Source organism: Muntiacus reevesi, chromosome 7, assembly GCF_963930625.1.
Source record: "Muntiacus reevesi chromosome 7, mMunRee1.1, whole genome shotgun sequence".
NCBI lineage: Eukaryota > Metazoa > Chordata > Mammalia > Artiodactyla > Cervidae > Muntiacus > Muntiacus reevesi.
In genome coordinates this window covers 9,872,723-9,877,242 of record NC_089255.1, presented here as the reverse complement: position 1 = coordinate 9,877,242, position 4,520 = coordinate 9,872,723, and the positions used below count along the sequence as shown (strand labels likewise).

Below are 4,520 nucleotides of genomic sequence, written 5' to 3'. Positions count from 1 at the left end.
TCCCCATCTGGTTGGTGTCAGAAGCTCTTTCCTCTCATGAAACCTTCACATGACCATAGGTTTTTGTTTTTTGTTTTTTTTTCCTTCATTTTGGAAGAAAAGAAGAACACACAGGGTAAGAACACTGTTGGGCTTCCCAGGTGACTCAGTAGTAAAAAAAAAAAAAAAAAATCCCCCTACCAAGCAAGAGACGTGGGTTTGATCCCTGGGTCAGGAAGATCCCCTGGAGGAGGTCATGGTATTCTTGCCTGGAGAATCCCATGGACAGAGGAGCCTGGTGGGCTACAGTCCATGGGGTCGCAAAGAGTCGGACACAACTGAGCAGTCAACAACAAGAACAACGAAGGACACAGTCGTGTTGTCAGAGTGATTATTTGGCTTCTGGCTAACGCTTGATCTCACGGTGGGCAGAGAGAAGGCTTGGTAAAAGTCAACTCTGCTTCTCCTTTTTGTCAACTCAAGCTGAAAAAATGTAAACCAGCCGAGTCGGCAGAGCCTTTGCCCCCAAATGAAGGCATTTACAGTATCAAAGAACATTTATTTGAGACATCTCAACCTGGATTTCCTGTGAATGAATTGGAAGCAAGTGAATGGAGAAGATCTGGGTGGAACTGGACTTTCTTCCTTTACACAGTTCATTAGAAATCAGTGCCCCTTTTTTGGAGGATGGGTCTGGGCATTGGAAGAAACCTTGCACCAGAAAGCCATTTGATGTGCCCTGAACTGAAATGCTGTTTCCCTGGTCTTCAGCCTTGGAGTGGACATCGAGACTGGCTGGGTTAACACTTCAGAGTAGATTCTGGGACAGCAAGGTTTTCTCCTCCAAAATTATGATGCTAATAATCCAAGGTAGACGGCTGTGGTAGCTCAGGCAGCCAGCCCTCCCTTAACAACACAGTTAACAGAACCACATTTTTATTTACAGTTTCTCTTGTGTTATATTTATGGCCATTTCCTCTACAAAATAAAGACCGAGTGGGGCATAAACGTTTCTACTCAGGATATGTAGTTTAAAACATGCTTAAAAGACTAAAGCTCATTTCGTCTGGGCTCACACATCAATTACATTTCTAGCAGATGTAATATCCTTACTTTACTCCATCTGAGTCAGTCATACACATGCATTTGGCACCTACACGCAGGGCAGTGTTTCAGGTTGGCATGTGGAAGCTTTAGTTGGGCTCCTTGCTGTGGGGAAAGGTCATTAAGAAGACACAGAACTGTTGGAAAAGTACTGATGTCGGCAACTGACTTCAGAATGCATTTTTTAAAGCAGATGAATTGATGGGTAGATAGCATTTTTTAAAAAGTATTTGGTAACATATTTCTAGCAAAATGCTAATTGTGGAATCTACCTGATAGGTATATGGGTGTTCACTGTACAATTTGCAACTTTTCTATGCGTTTGAAATTTTTTGTAATAAGACATTGGGGAGAAAAATCCATGTAGCTCTGGCCATTGAAGAGAGCAAAGATGTCCTCTCAGCTCCCAGGCTGGGAAGACCACAGGATACAATGATGGAGGTTTATTGAGTCCTCACTGCTCACTAAGCACTTTATGTATACTATCTCATTGCACTCACAACCACCTATGAAGTACCATCCTCCTCACTTCATAGATGGGACAGCAAAAGCTCAGAAAGCGTGAGATGCTTGTCAAGAGTTACATAGCTGGTAAGTATCAGGGTCAGGATTTGAACCCAGGTCTGACTGCCTCCAGAGCTCAAAGCCATGACGAATGCCCACACTTGAGCCCCAGATGTGGATGGCTGCTATGGTGCCTTATGTTGGGAGGAAAGCATTTGATGCTTGGGGAAAGTGGGGGAAATGCCCCATGCTAGCCCTGCCTCCCCCTCTAATGGGTTTCAGATAGTTTTATTCTTTAATTGTCCTTTAATTATAGACACCCAGATTGCCACCTGGGAATTTTATTCTGGGTTCATCTCTCTTTTTTTCCCCCTCACTTTAAGCAAGAAATTGATTTAAACAACAAGTTGCTTGGCTTGAAAACTATATAGAATGCATTCCTTTTAGAGTAATTATCTCCACCTAAGGACAGATTGTCCTACATATGACAGCTACAAACAAAACTGTTATCAAATTGCCCGTGGTTTTACAACAATAAATGAAAAGCACTAAAGTTCCACGATTGAACAAACTATGCAAGGATTTTCATTTCGTTTTTTGTTAAACAGTGAAACAGCAAAATAACTTACTGGAATATAAAGATAAGAGCTGAAGAAGCATGCTACTAATGCAAAGGGAGAATTTCCACAGAACTAGGAAGTTTTCCCCATCCCATCTCTGCTTGAAATTGATCAAAACAGACCATTGGCTATTTAGTCTTTTTTAAATGCAGCATGTTTGTGCACATATGCCATTCCTGGATGTACAGTAAAAGAATAGGGAAAGGAAAATAAAATAGAGGAAATTGTTCTATGGCCAGGATATGGTGGAAACAGATTGTGGTTTTCTAGCTGTGAACACACTCTTGGTCTGTAGGAACAGAGTTCTGGAGTCAAGTAGCAGGTTCCTTTTATTATTTTTTTTTATTTTTGGCTGTGCTGGGTCTTGCTGCTCGAGCTTGTCTCTAGTGCTCGGGTTGCTCACTACAGCGACTTCTCATTGCGGAGCACGGGCCCGGGGGCGCATGCGCTGTGGTAGTTGTGGCATATAGGCTCAGCGGTTTTGGCGCCCAGGCTCCGGAGTTCAGGCTCAATAATTCTGGCCCATGGGCTTGGTTGCTCCACCACATGTGGGATCCTCCTGGAGAGGGGATCGAACCAGTGTCTCCTGCCTTGGCAGGTGGGTTCTTCACCACTGAGCCACAGAGAAGCCCAACGTTTTCTTCTTAGTAGACACCTTAATTGCATCTTCACCCTCCATCTCCACCTGTGCAGGTATGTCTGTTTCACTGACTGCTCATCAAATCAGAATCTGGTGTGTCTCCCTGACAAAACCTGGTGTTGCCCACCGGCTTCCACGAGGTGGTATAAAATGCCTCATGACCTTAAACTGTACCACAGAACCTGCCGCGTCCAGGTTAATGTCATCCTCGTGTTCAGTCTTGACTCTTTCCTTGGGCTTTTTGTCCGCCTTGGTGAGTAGCCGGGTCTCCTCAGCTGTCACTTCACGAGACGGGAGCAGAACCACATTGAATGAGCATCATCGCATTCTATGCCCATTGTCCTCATGGAGTTGCTTCCAGCTCTTTGTTGAAAAGATGAAATATGACGACACTCCCTAAATCGGAGCCTTGCTGTAGATTTTGGCTCTCTGGCCGTTCTCACTTCAAAGACCCCAAGTATCTCGCGATTGAGGTATGAAGCCTTGCATGATGTCGAGCTGCGGGGTAGTGCCTGGCTCTCAGACCTGGGTGCTGCTTCTCGGGGGGTCTGGGAATTCCCGTGCAGCCCTGGGGAGGCAGGAACACCAAGGCGAGGGCACTTGGGTCATACAACATATGGTTGTCTTTCTCAGATTCCGCTTGTTTGGGGTTTCTGTCCTCGCTTCCCCCTTCCCTCTGTCTTTTAAATGAAAGATGTGAGGCTGCTTCCCAAAACTGGAGAAAAGGAATCCAAGCCCATAGCTGGCTCTCCCACTTTCATGCTGACAACTCTCTGAGCACCCCCATCACCCTGGAGTAGACAGCCAGAGAGAAGGTTTTAAAAACCAGGGCCAGGGAGCAGGGAAGGAATGTCTCGGGGCTGGGCCTCTGGGTCTCCTCTGAGCTACTCCTCAGATAACCCAGAGGTCAGGCTGTCAGGGGAGCATTGCTGGGCTTTAATACCCTCCAGGGACTCTGAGCCCAGGGTTCCAGCCAGCATTAGTGTTCTGATTTCTCAGGGAATGTATTCACTAGACTACTCAGTTTTAGGATGATGCGGGTGAGGAGTTGTGCACTTGGGGCTGAATACCAGCCTCCCTCATCCTGGCCTGAGAATCTCTGTCAGCATCTTCCCACCGTTCTCCAAGGAAAGGTCAGGTCTAAGCCGGCCTTGGGGCCTTCGAAGTCGAAGTAATGTGGCATCAGATTGTAAAGGCTGTGGAACCGTTCAAAGGAATCTCAGATCATCTAACTCTCTGTTTTTTTTTTTTAACTGTGGTAAAATATGCGTGATGTAAAAGTCATCATTCTGGCCATTTCAACTTGCGCAGTTCAGTCACATCAAGGACATTCACAATGTTCTTCAATCATCACCATTACTCATTTACAGAATTTGTTCATCATCCCAAACTGGAACTCTGTACCCATTCAACAATACCCTCTTTAAAACAAAAAAGAGGAAATCAACCAAAAAGGAGTGGGACTGACCAAATATCATGCAGGTAGGACAAGGGTTTACAATATTGGGATCAAAAGCTCTGACACACCACCTGATTTCTCTTTCTTTCTTTTTTTTTAATTTGGCTGCACCAGGTCTTAGCTGCAGCATGTGGGATCTATTTTCCTGACCGGGGATTGAACCCAGGCCCCCTGCATTGGGAGCACAGAGTCTTAGCCACTGGACCACCAAGGA

General features: G+C 45.4%; 1 non-coding gene across 1 annotated transcript; it reads right to left on the bottom strand.

Moving 5' to 3' along the window:
* Positions 1 to 4,447: 4,447 nt before the first annotated feature.
* TRNAG-CCC (transfer RNA glycine (anticodon CCC)) lies at positions 4,448 to 4,520 on the bottom strand. Its single transcript has one exon. It is a non-coding gene; the product is annotated as a tRNA-Gly (tRNA).